This window comes from Pseudophryne corroboree, chromosome 6 (genome assembly GCF_028390025.1).
Source record: "Pseudophryne corroboree isolate aPseCor3 chromosome 6, aPseCor3.hap2, whole genome shotgun sequence".
In the NCBI taxonomy this organism is placed as follows: domain Eukaryota; kingdom Metazoa; phylum Chordata; class Amphibia; order Anura; family Myobatrachidae; genus Pseudophryne; species Pseudophryne corroboree.
Window position 1 is genome coordinate 265,284,325 of NC_086449.1, and position 13,821 is coordinate 265,298,145.

Here is a 13,821-nt window from a genome sequence, read left to right on the forward strand (position 1 = left end):
CGTGTCTGACACTGCAGTGCCACTCCTAGATGGGCCAAGTGTTTGTGCCGGCCACTTGGGTTGCTTAGCTTAGTCATACAGCGACCTCAGTGCAAATTTTAGGACTAAAAATAATATTGTGAGGTGTGATGTGTTCAGAATAGACTGGAAATGAGTGGAAATTATGGTTATTGAGGTTAATAATAATATGGGATCAAAATGACCCCCAAATTCTATGATTTAAGCTGGTTTTGAGGGTTTTTGGAAAAAAAAACACCCGAATCCAAAACACACCCGAATCCGACAAAACATTTTCAGGGAGGTTTTGCCAAAACGCGTCCGAATCCAAAACACTGCCGCGGAACCGAATCCAAAACCAAAACACAAAACCCGAAAAATGTCCGGTGCACATCACTAGTTGCTTCCTTATGTATAATCACTGTCGGTTGCAAGTCTACACATGGTTAAATATCTTTGCTGAAGCAAAAACAAACAAAGCAACAAAAGTGCTAATAATCTTTTACTTTCTCTTACGTCCTAGAGGATGCTGGGGACTCCGTAAGGACCATGGGGTATCGACGGGCTCCGCAGGAGACATGGGCAATCTAAAGACTTTAGATGGGTGTGCACTGACTCCTCCCTCTATGCCCCTCCTCCAGACCTCAGTTAGATCCTGTGCCCAGAGGAGACTGGGTACATTACAGGGGAGCTCTCCTGAGTTTCTCTAAAAAATAATTTTGTTAGGTTTTTTATTTTCAGGGAGCACTGCTGGCAACAGCTCCCTGCATCGTGGGACTGAGGGGAGAGAAGCAGACCTACTTAAGTGATAGGCTCTGCTTCTTAGGCTACTGGACACCATTAGCTCCAGAGGGTCGGAACGCAGGTCTCACCCTCGCCATTCGTCCCGGAGCCACGCCGCCGTCCTCCTCACAGAGTCGGAAGATAGAAGCCGGGTGAGTATTAAGAAGAAAGAAGACTTCAAGTTCTTCACTGAGGTAACGCTGCGCGCCATTGCTCCCACACATACACACACAGCGGACACTGTAAGGGTGCAGGGCGCAGGGGGGCGCCCTGGGCAGCAATATTAACCTCAAGGGACACTGGCAGATAGTTTAGATACTGCGGAGGCAGTATATTGAAAACCCCCCACCAGTATAAATAATTTGAGCGGGACCGAAGCCCGCCGGTCAGGGGGCGGAGCTTGATCCTCCAGCACTAACCAGCGCCATTTTCTCCACAGCACACTGCAGAGAAGCTGGCTCCCCGGACTGTCCCCTGCTGAACACGGTTACAGAGGGCAAAAAAGAGGGGGGGGGGAACACATTTAATTGGCGCAGTGAGTATATTATATATTCATATAAAAGCGCTGTACTGACTGGGATTTTATTCCAGTGTCCGGTGGCGCTGGGTGTGTGCTGGCATACTCTCTCTCTGTCTCTCCAAAGGGCCTTATTGGGGGACTGTCTCCATATAGATATATCCCTGAGTGTGTGGGGGTGTCGGTACGTGTGTGTCGGCATGTCTGAAGCGGAAGGCTCATCTAAGGAGGAGGTGGAGCAGATGATTGTGGTGTCTCCGTCAGCAACGCCGACACCTGATTGGTTGGATATGTGGAATGTTTTAAATGCAAATGTGTCTTTATTACATAAGAGATTGGACAAAGCAGAGTCCAGGGAAAAAACAGGGAGTTAATCCATGGCTTTGACTGTGTCACAGGGACCTTCAGGGTCTCAGAAACGTCCCCTGTCCCAAGTAGCAGACACTGATACCGACACGGATTCTGACTCCAGTGTCGACTACGATGATGCGAGGTTATACCCAAGGGTGGCCAAAAGTATTCATTATATGATTATTGCAATAAAAGATGTTTTGCATATCACAGATGACCCCTCTGTCCCTGACACGAGGGTATGCATGTTTAAGGAAAAGAAACCTGAGGTAACCTTTCCCCCATCTCATGAACTGAACGCTTTATTTGAAAAGGCTTGGGAAACTCCAGACAAGAAACTGCAGATTCCCAAGAGAATTCTTATGGCGTACCCTTTCCCCGCACAGGACAGGGTACGGTGGGAATCCTCGCCCAGGGTAGACAAGGCTTTGACGCGCTTGTCCAAATAGGTGGCGTTACCATCTCCTGACACGGCAGCCCTCAGGGATCCTGCTGATCGCAGACAGGAAACTACCTTAAAATCAATTTATACACATACGGGTGCCTTGCTCAGACCGGCAGTGGCGTCGGCATGGGTTTGTAGCGCCGTAGCAGCATGGGCAGATAACTTGTCATCTGACATTGACACCCTTGATAGGGATAGCATTTTATTGACCTTGGGTCACATTAAAGACGCAGCCTTATATATGAGAGACGCTGCGAGAGACGTTAGGTTCAAGAGCCAACGCCATGGCCATTTCTGTTAAGCGAGCCCTGTGGACCCGCCAATGGACGGGTGATACCGACTCGAAGAGACATATGGAAACTTTGCCTTACAAGGGTGAAGTTTTATTTGGGGAGGGTCTCGCGGACCTGGTTTCCACAGCTACAGCGGGTAAATCTTCTTTTTTGCCTTATGTTCCCCCACAGCAAAAGAAAACGCCACAATATCAGATGCAGTCCTTTCGGTCGCATAAGTCCAGAAGAGGTCGGGGCTCTTCCTTCCTTGCCAGAGGTAAGGGTAGAGGGAAAAGAATACCGGCTACGGCTAGTTCCCAGGAACAGAAGTCCTCCCCGGCTTCTACTAAATCCACCGCATGACGCTGGGGCTCCACTGAGGGAGTCCGCACCGGTGGGGGCACGTCTTCCACTCTTCAGCCAGGTCTGGTTCTGTCAGACGTGGATCCTTGGGCGATGGAAATTGTATCCCAAGGCTACAAACTGGAGTTAGAAGAGGTGCCTCCTCGCCGATTTTTCAAGTCGGCTTTGCCAGCTTCTCCCCCAGAGAGGGAAATAGTTTTAGCTGCAATTCAAAAGCTGTGTCAACAGCAAGTGATTATCAAGGTTCCCCTAGTCCAACAGGGGAAAGGGTACTATTCGACCCTGTTTGTGGTCCCGAAGCCAGATGGCTCGGTCAGACCCATTCTGAATCTAAAATCCCTGAACCTGTACTTGAAAAAGTTCAAGTTCAAGATGGAATCGCTCCGGGCAGTGATCTCCAGCCTGGAAGGGGGGGATTTTATGGTGTCACTAGACATAAAGGATGCGTACCTTCACGTCCCCATATATCCTCCTCATCAGGCCTACCTGAGATTCGCTGTACAGGACTGTCATTACCAGTTTCAGACGTTGCCGTTTTGGCTTTCCACGGCCCCGAGGATTTTCACCAAGGTAATGGCAGAAATTATGGTACTCCTGCGCAGGCAGGGAGTCACAATTATCGCGTACTTGGACGATCTCCTGATAAAAGCGAGATCGAGAGATCAATTGCTGAAAAGCGTGTCACTCTCCCTGAGAGTACTGCAGCAGCACGGTTGGATTCTAAATCTACCAAAGTCACAATTGATTCCAACGACTCGGCTATCATTCTTAGGCATGATTCTGGACACGGAACAGAAGAGGGTTTTTCTCCTAAGGGAAAAAGCCCAGGAACTCCAGAACATGGTCAGAGACCTGCTAAAACCAAAAACAGTGTCAGTTCATCAATGCACTCGAGTTCTGGGAAAAATGGTGGCGGCCTACGAGTCCATCCCCTTCGGCAGGTTCCATGCGAGGACTTTTCAGTGGGACCTTCTGGACAAGTGGTCCGGGTCCCATCTTCAAATACATCAGAAAATAAGCCTATCCCCCAGGGCCAGGGTGTCTCTCCTGTGGTGGCTGCAGAGTGCTCACCTTCTACACTGTCGCAGGTTCGGCATTCAAGACTGGGTTCTGGTGACCACGGACGCGAGCCTCCGAGGATGGGGAGTAGTCACACAAGGAAGAAATTTTCAGGGAATATGGTCAAGCCAGGAGGCTTGTCTACACATCAACGTACTGGAATTGAGGGCCATATACAACAGCCTACGACAAGCGGAGAATCTTCTTCGCGACCTACCGGTTCTGATTCAATCAGACAACGTCACAGCCGTGGCTCATGTAAACCGCCAAGGCGGGACAAGGAGCAGAGTGGCAATGGCGGAAGCCACCAGGATTCTTCGCTGGGCGGAAAATCACGTAAGCGCTCTGTCAGCAGTCTTCGTTTCGGGAGTTGACAACTGGGAAGCAGACTTCCTCTGCAGACACGATCTCCATCCAGGAGAGTGGGGACTTCATCAAGAAGTTTTTGCAGAGATAACAAGTCTTTGGGGACTTCCTCAAATAGACATGATGGCATCACGCCTCAACAAGAAGCTTCGGAGGTATTGTGCCAGGTCAGGCAGTAGCGGTAGACGCCCTGGTGACACCATGGGTGTTTCAGTTGGTCTATGTGTTCCCTCCTCTTCCTCTCATCTCAAAAATATTGAGAATCATAAGGCGAAAAAGAGTGCAGACAATACTCATTGTTCCAGATTGGCCTCGAAGGGCCTGGTATTCAGATCTTCAGGAGATGCTCACAGAAGATCCGTGGCCTCTTCCTCTCAGGGAGGACCTGTTGCAGCAGGGGCCCTGCGTGTTCCAAGACTTACAGCGGTTACGTTTGACGGCATGGCGGTTGAACACCGAATCCTAGCTGGGAAAGGTATTCCGGAGGAAGTCATCCCTACTCTGATAAAGGCTAGGAAGGAGGTGACGGCGAAACACTATCACCGTATCTGGAGGAAGTATGTATCTTGGTGTGAAGCCAAGAATGCTCCTCCGGAAGATATCCATCTGGGCCGTTTTCTCCACTTTCTACAAACAGGAGTGGATATGGGCCTGAAGTTAGGCTCCATTAAGGTACAGATTTCGGCCCTATCTATTTTCTTTCAGAAGGAATTGGCTTAAGGGTTATGTTACAGTTAAGATCAGTCTTTGGCTGATGCTGTTTTGTTCATACTGTTAACTGGTTGCGTATGTTCCAGGTTATACGGTGTGGATGGTGTGGGCTGGTATGAATCTTGCCCTCAGATTAACAAAAATCCTTTCCTCGTAATGTCAGCCTCCTCTGGGCACAGTTCTTTAACTGAGGTCTGGAGGAGGGGCATAGAGGGAGGAGCCAGTGCACATTCATCTAAAGTCTTTAGAGTGCCCATGTCTCCTGCGGAGCCCGTCTATACCCCATGGTCCTTACAGAGTCCCCAGCATCCTCTACGGACTGGGAGAAAAAGATTTACCGGTAGGTTTGAAATCTTATTTTCTTTTATACTATTATTATTGTACTTTGGAAGTATTACTGCCATATCTTATATGTATGTTGTGAAAATGATCTCTTTCAAAAATAAAGAATTTATTTTAAAAAATGTTTTAACTCAGCAGAAGCAGCAAAATAATGCATCACTTATACATCATTTTCTAAAAGAAAGCTTCATTTAAAGGGCAAAATAAATATCTTTGTCATAAACACTTTCATGACAGAAAAGCTTGTAGGTCTAACTGCTAAGTCTACACTGTGATAATAGTTTTCTCTTATTATATCGTTTATAAGCTGATGTACTAGTAATTTCCAGCCTTATTTATTAGCTGAAATAGGATTGAAGGCTTCCACGGCGACGAATATCATGAGTCCAGCAATGGAATCCTCTTCCTAATGAATTCGCATGGCGAATACTCACTTTAATGGTGGAGATGCCTGTCAATGAAAACAGATTGTTATATGTCAGTTATTTCTTGCATATTCATGTCATTTAGAATTATTATATATTTAGTATTTTTTATTTCAATATAACATTACATTCCGAAATGTTACATAAAAAAACCTATGAGATTTATCAAACATTCTACAGATGACAAGTGTAGGTGCTGCCTATCAAACATCTGATTTTAGCCTACATTTTGTCTAGTACACTAGCTAAAATGTGATTGGTTGCTATGGGCCACACCTCTTCATGTCTTCTTTAGAAGATTTGAGGAAATGTAGACTTCATTTTCACCTCATATTCCCTTATAATGCATTCAACGCACATAGCAATTTTGACATTCAGCATGACTGCTCAGTAACTCAACTGGGAGATTTATCAAACCTTCAAATAGGACAAGTGGAGAAGCTGCCCATAACAACCAATCAAAATGTAGCTATCATTTTTTAGAATGTACTAAATAAACCATAGCTAGAATCTGATTAGATGTAACACACAGTTGTCTGATGGAAGAGCCATATTCATGGATTCAGGGGAGGGTGGTGGTGGTGGGGGGGGGGGGGGGGGGTTGTACTGATAAAAATGTGTATTTAGCTTTAAGCTTTATTCTGTGGTGTATACAAGTATACAATAGTTCTGCACTCATACTAAGCAAAAGTCACTCATTCATTGTATCAGGATATCAGCAGTAGTGTAATCAAGGCTCGGGCCAAGCTGTTTGGTTTCCAGGGCACAGCCAAGAGGAATTGATATACTTAAGTGATGAGAAACCATTGTCAGCCCTGCTTCAAACTTTTTGTGTATTGACATATGCAGGGATGGTTCAATAGATGGGGTGCCGGGTGCAGTTTACCCCTAAAACTGGCGTGTGTCCTCAGTAGACTCTGGCAATGTGCTAGGGTCTACTGCACATGAGCTAATCTCAGGGAAAATGGCATTGGCACCGTGTTCTCTATCATAACTGCAGTGCTAATGGAGAGGTAAGTATAGTGACTGGGTGCAGGGTGCGTAGCCTGCAATTATTGTATATACATCCATGGACACGTGATAACTATTTATTCAGTTTCTGTTCATACATTAATGTTATTTAAACTATAGACATTTTTTACATGTTCAGTTTAATACTCACCCCCAGACAATAAGTACCCAGTCAGAGTAATATAAATGAAGGTATTTGTTTGTAAATGTTATGTCAATAATGCTGTACCTAGTATCTTTTGGTAAATGTCACATGATTTACTATACACACTCACCTAACTTCTCAAAAATCTTATGAATGGAAGTCTCGTTGGCATCCGCCATTACACGTTTCTCATCCAACATGAGGATATTCATTGAGAACCAATTTGAGGACATCCACAGAGGATGATCTAAAACAGAAAAGAAAGGGGTATATTTACTAAAGTGTGGGTTTAAAGACGTGGAGAGGTTATCCATAGCAACCAATCAGATTCTACTTATCATTTATCAACTTCTAGGAGATAATAGCTAGAATCTGACTGTTTGCTGTGGGCAACATCTCCATTTCTATCAACTCGCTCTTTAGTAAATATACCCCACAGTGTATTGGGTATTACTGTGACTGGCACTGCTTTAATATAGCTTAAATAAAAATAACTAAAGTAGTATGGGTTAGACACTAAAAAAGAGAGGGATGGAAATATTTTATCTGCAGCCCATGTTTGTTCAACAGACTGAATGTAAAGATTTAAACAATGTAACCAGGGAATTATAGACTTCTAAGCCTGACATCAATACTGTGGAAACTAATGGAGGGTATATTACGAGAGAGCATTCAGGAGTACTTGGTGTGCAATAAGATTATCAGTGGGAACCAGCATGGATTTGTGTGGGGTAGGTCATGTCAAACTAATCTAATTAGCTCTGTGAGGAAGTGATTGGGAACTTAGACCATGGCAGTGCAGTAGATGTGGTCTACTTAGATTTTGCAAAGGCTTTTGATACTGTGCCTCACATGAGGTTGGTCTACAAAATAAGGGAGCTGGGTGTAGGAAACAACATTTGTACTTAGGTCAAAAACTGGTTGGAGAATAGGGAACAGAGAGTTGTGGTAAATGGAACATTTTCAAATTGAGCTAAAGTTTTAAGTGGTGTACCTTAAGGTTCTGTGCTGGGGCCACTTCTTTTTAATATATTTATTAATGACCTTGGCAAAGTTTCCATTCTTTCAGATGACACTAAACTCCTGTATGTAAAGTAATAAAATCAGATCAGGATGTAGTAGTCTCTCTACAGAGCAACATAAATAAACTGTAGGATTGGGCAGCAAAATGGAGGATGATGTTTAACATAGATAAATGATAGGTTATGCATTTTGGGACCAAAAAAAAGCGTGCAATCTATAAATTAAATTTGGTAAATGTAGGGGAATCGTTAATGGAGAATGATTTTAGGGTGCTGATATACAGTAGACTTAGCAATAGTGCGCAATGTCAAGCAGCAGCAGCAAAGGCCAACGAGGTTTTAGCATGCATAAAGAGGGGTATAGATGCAAGGGAAGACAGTGTAAATATGCCACTGTATAAATCGTTAGTACGACCTAATCTTGAATACAGTGTACAGTTCCGCTCTATAAAAAGGACATCCTGGAACTTGAAAGGGTTCAGAGAAGAGCAACAAAATTGATAAAGGGTATGGAGTCACTGAGTTATAAGGAAAGGCTAGCCAGTTTAGGCATGTTTACTCTAGAAAGAGGTGTCTAAGAGGAGATATGACTACTATATACAAATACATTAAGGGTCAAGACAGAGAACTATCAGATGAACTGTTTACCCCAAGGTCTGTACACAGGACATGCGGTCATCCCCTAAGGTTATAGGAGAGGAAGTTTCATACCCAGGGAAGAAACGGTTTCTTTACAGTAAGGGCAGTAAAGATATGGAATACCCTGCTAGAGAAGGTTGTGATGGCAGACTCAATTAATATGTATAAGAAAGGGTTAGACAAATTTTTATAATTATAATGTATAGTAGTGGACCTAGAGTGAAATAGGACTGCCATTTTGGGTCATCTGGGATTCTGGTTTGAAACAGATTTGTAGTTATTTACAAATATAAGCTGTGCACCGCAGGAGACCCTATATAGGTTGAATCATCCCTACACACCTCTCTGTGTTACAAGAGGTTTTCCACATTCAGCACTAAACTTTTTAACCAAGTAACAAGGATTTCAATGTCAGCCGTCATCCCATCCATAAGTTTCAAGAGGTAACCAGGATTCTACTCTATACCAAGTTAGGAGAGAGAGAAACCACATTCCACATTCAGCCATATAACACTCTATGAGCAACAAGGGTTAAAAAAATTCCACCTTCAGACCTATACCCTTCAAGAGAGAAACTAGATCCTGCCATCAACCCTACACTCCTCAATGGGGTATATTTACTAGTGCAGGTTTTTTGAGGTGGAGATGTTGCCTATAGCAACCCATCAGATTCTACTTATTTATCTAGCAACTTCTAGAAAATAATAGATAGAATTTGATTTATTGCTATATGAGCCTTCTCCACTTCTAAAAACCAAAAGTCTATCTTAGCCCCTACCCTTCTCACCAAATTACAGGAGGTAACCAGGATCTACACTTAGTCCTATTCTCCTCACCACCTTATTTCATCACCATTGTGAGGTGCCTAGTAGCCCATGTAAAGTATAAGGTGGCATCTTGATGGGAGTACAATTATATTTCTTAGACTTGCATATAAAGAGGCAGGTATCAAGTAGATTTGATAAAACAAAGAGAGATGACTTAATTCCTACCATCCTGGATGAGTGAAGTGTGGGGGGGGGGGAGTGACATATTTTAAAAAAGAGTCAGTCACTGTTTCAGGAAAAGCCATTTACAATCCGGTCAAAACAATAGTTGGGTAGGTATATGTGTTGTTCTTTCACAACAAAAGACATTTATTTACAGTCACCTGATGGCAGGGTCGATCTGGATTAGAAAGCACAAGGCCTGGTCCAATAGTATTGAAGGTGGTATCAATAAGCATAGGATTAGGATAGTTAAATGAGATGACATGCACTTTGTACTCTGGTGCCAGATGTCAGAGCATCCAGGGGTTAAAGTGGGAGGGAACAAGGTGGAACTGAGTTCCACCACCTGTAATGGTAGAGGGAACTAGTTCCACCTCCCCCGTTGCCCTGCACAGTCATTCCAACAGAAAAGCCATCACCTATATCAATTGATAATGCAGGTGGCGCTAGTGTTACTGATGGGCTGCAACCAACCCCCCCTTCCTCAGGTCCTGGTGGCTCCGTGGTCCTCCTTCATCTACAGCTCACCCTCCTGGTACTCACACACGCTGTGTCTGTTGGACAGCATTCATCACCTCTTCAGGTCCCAGTGGCTTCCTTTTCCAGCACAGCATATGTGATGTCATGCTGTCACCGCTGCTAAAGTGAAGAAGAGCCATGAAGAGGAGCAGGCTCTGTGCATCTTGAAGACAAGATGAGAGGGGCTAGAGGGACAAGAGAGGTGGGGAAGTTGCTGGCGGTATACAGGGCATGGAACTGCAGGAGTGAGTGGCAGTGAGCTGCTGGAGTTGTTGAGGCAGATATGTTATGTGTATAAGCAGCACTACTGTGGTCATTATGTTTAAGGGGCACTACAACTGTGGGCATTATGTGTAAGTGGTTCTACTACTGTGGGAATTGTTTATAAGGGGCATTACTGTGGACATTGTATATATAAGAGGCACTACTGTGTGGCATAACGTATATAAAGGGTACCACTGTGTAGTGCAACGTGAATAAAGGACACTACTGAGTGATGTAACCATAATAAGGGGCATCACTATGTGGTGTAATATGAATCAGGGGCACTAAATGCGGTGTAATGTGAATGAGATTATGCTGCTGTGTGTTGTAATTTAAATTGGGAGCACTATTGTGTGACCACTCTTCTTCTTTGTGAGATTAATGTCCCTTTAAAAAGTATGTTTAATGAGTATGTCTAAGGAGTAGGGCACTAAGTTATAGTTTGCAAGGGTCCCGAAAACATTAGCACTGGAGGACGGGGTTGCCATTTTGATGAGTTCCACCACCTCTCCAGGACCACTTTATGCCCTGGGTGTGGCCATTCAATTCCGAGGTAGTTTGTCATCTAACAATTGAATACACAAATGATTAACAGCAGCTGTCCTAATTATTTCATTGTTACTTTTGAAATGGAAAAGAAAATGTAGATATTAATATACTAATGTCTCTGTGTCCTAATAAAGCAACAGTGTATGTTACAAGACTCTCATAGATGCTACCTGTTAAATACAATTTTTATGGATAATTTGTGATTACATCTGTGTTGGATTATAGATGAACATGAACTATATAGTTCAATGTGACATTCAATAATTTAATTATATCAACTTATGCAACTGTCAAAGTCAAAAATATTACATAGAGAGACCATATAAACTGCACACATATAAGTCGCTATACTTGCAAATATGCGCAGCGAGCACAGCAATATATGGAAACACGCATTTGCTCGGACATGGCACTGAGATGGATTCGGCGCTTGTTTCATACAGTACATGGTTATAATAATGAACAGCACCAGACATCATGGAGATTTAGAATTGGCTAATGAATTAATGTCATGGATGTGTATCATTCGAACCGAACCAGATAAACACATCATGTTTGGTATTGAAGCAAGCAGAATGAGGTGTGGGTTAGTTTGAGGCCTGTTGTGTTGTTGTGGGACATTGCAGCGGATAGATATGATTATATGTATAAAAGCTAAGATCATATTGTTAGAACAATGGATGCTCAAGACAACCTTTTACTAAGTTTTCAGGGCTGAACCTGATTAGCATATACAAAGGAGAAAGAAAGACCCCTCCCCCAGGTACTGGTCAAACAGGAAGGTAGTGGTCAGGTGTGGCCTCAGAGAACAGATGTAATGTAGCTACACTCACACACACACGCACAGCTACCTGGCACCCAGCAGCATGGCGGCTAAATCCCCAGGACATCTTCCAAACTAAAGGCTAAGTATTGAATTTCACATGGCTAGATAAGGAAACAGACAGATTGCTTTCTGGTTTAAATAGAATATTGTAACTTGGTTGTGTGATTGTTGGGTGTTTGTGGATACTCTGTGAAGTCTGTGATAAATTGGAACAGTATACAATCTGTAGCATAGTATTTGTGGTATTTGTTTGCCTATGGAGATTTAAAATAGATTGTGCTGGTTAGTTATACTATATATCCTGTTAATCATAAATACCACCATGCAGTTACGTTTGTGTTAATTACATTGTGATCTGGTCTTGTGATGAATATGCTCTGGTTATTGAGATACTGAAGTTGTTTGGGATGTGAAATTATGAGATGGTTCTAGGAAGTTGGATTACATTGTGAAAGGTGATTTAGATGGTTTGGAATTGTAAAATCAGAACATATGCATTGTTTTGAGGCTTGGACATTTTGGAATAAAGTGCCATGTGTTTGGACCTGCAAATCTAAAATGGCTGCTGCTGGATGTCTTCCCCTCCCCCTTTCAGCCATGTGGTGTGGTCTTTGGAATCAAGTGGAGGTTTCTCAAAATGGAGTCTAGCTTCCATCCCATGCTGTATTCAGCATTGACTAACTGCGCAGCGATTGTCTCTCACATGTGTAGTTTTATCTGCAACCATGTTGTCTCTTATTTAATGTTATCATTGTCTTACTGTGAGCCAATTTCTCTCATCTCTCTCCGTCTCTCTCTCTCCGTCTCTCTCTCTCTCTCTCTCTCTCTCTCTCTCTCTCTCTCCTCTTTTCTCTTATATCTCTCATAGTATTATAGTATTGTATTGCATTTAGGTCAGTGTAGTATTGTCTTTTTGTATTTATTGTTTAGTTCTGTGGTTAGGAAGTCTTTGTTATATTGTAGTGTATCATTTGTACGGTTATCCCCTTTTACAAGTTTATTAGATATAATACAGTTAATAGGCTTTGGACCCTAAACCAGTATCTGTGTATTTCCTATAGTGTTAAGTGTTCACTTGAGCGTCGGTGACGCTCAAGCAGCTTTGTAATTAGTCAGGTTACACAAGGTTGCACTTACACCCTGTATTCACATTAAGGTATTCTGTGTATTTCATTGTTAAAAGGTTTAGACATAAAGGTATAGCGTTGTGAGCGTCTGCGCCGCTGGTGATCTCCTCGTGGTCTCGAGCGTCTGCTACGCCATAGCGAATCATTACGTTAGTCAAAAGCCATTTAACGTGCTGTCCTGTGATCGCTGGGCCGTGAGCGAACGTGACGCTTGAGCGTCTCGCCTACGGCTGAGCGATCGTTACGCAACCAGCGTACCCGTACGGTACTTCTTAAGTAAACAACGTACAGTGTTCTTAGACTTCATAAAGGGTTGTTTATACGACAAAGGAATTTAGCATTGTCACAACCTACGCATGAGAACAGATGCAAATTGAACAAAAAGTCGTACTGTGAGTTGGCCAGCATTGTAAAACAACAAACCACCCAGATAGAAACCTTAAAATTTTTTTTACGTGTACCAGGTATTTTAGGATACTGGATGAGTAATTCATGCTTATAAATCCACTATCCAACAACAATTCTAAATGTAAGAAAAGGAAATAAGCTACAATGGGCAAAATGGCACTAATATGCTATATAAGGGCAAGCCCAGGGGTCAGCCATCCCTTCTCCCCAGCTAAAGAATTTCCCGATCTCATCTGTAGATGCTGGCACTGACAGGACATATGTCAAACTTAATCCTGTGATATAGCTGGATTACTCTATCTACGGGCAATTTAATACAGCTAACTGCAGGTGCCTATTTACATTTGCAGTGCCATAGATAGCCTGACTCTTCTATTATTAAAGTTGTTTGTGACTGTGAAAAAAAAGTTAAATATGTTTATTACAAAGATATTCAGACTATCACTGACAACTGGACAGAGGGGGTCATTCCGAGTTGTTCGCTCGTTATTTTTTCTCGCAACGGAGCGATTAGTCGCTAATGCGCATGCGTAATGTCCGCAGTGCGACTGCGCCAAGTAAATTTGCTATGCAGTTAGGAATTTTACTCACGGCATTACGAGGTTTTTTCTTCGTTCTGGTGATCGTAATGTGATTGACAGGAAGTGGGTGTTTCTGGGCGGAAACAGGCCGTTTTATGGGAGTGTGTGAA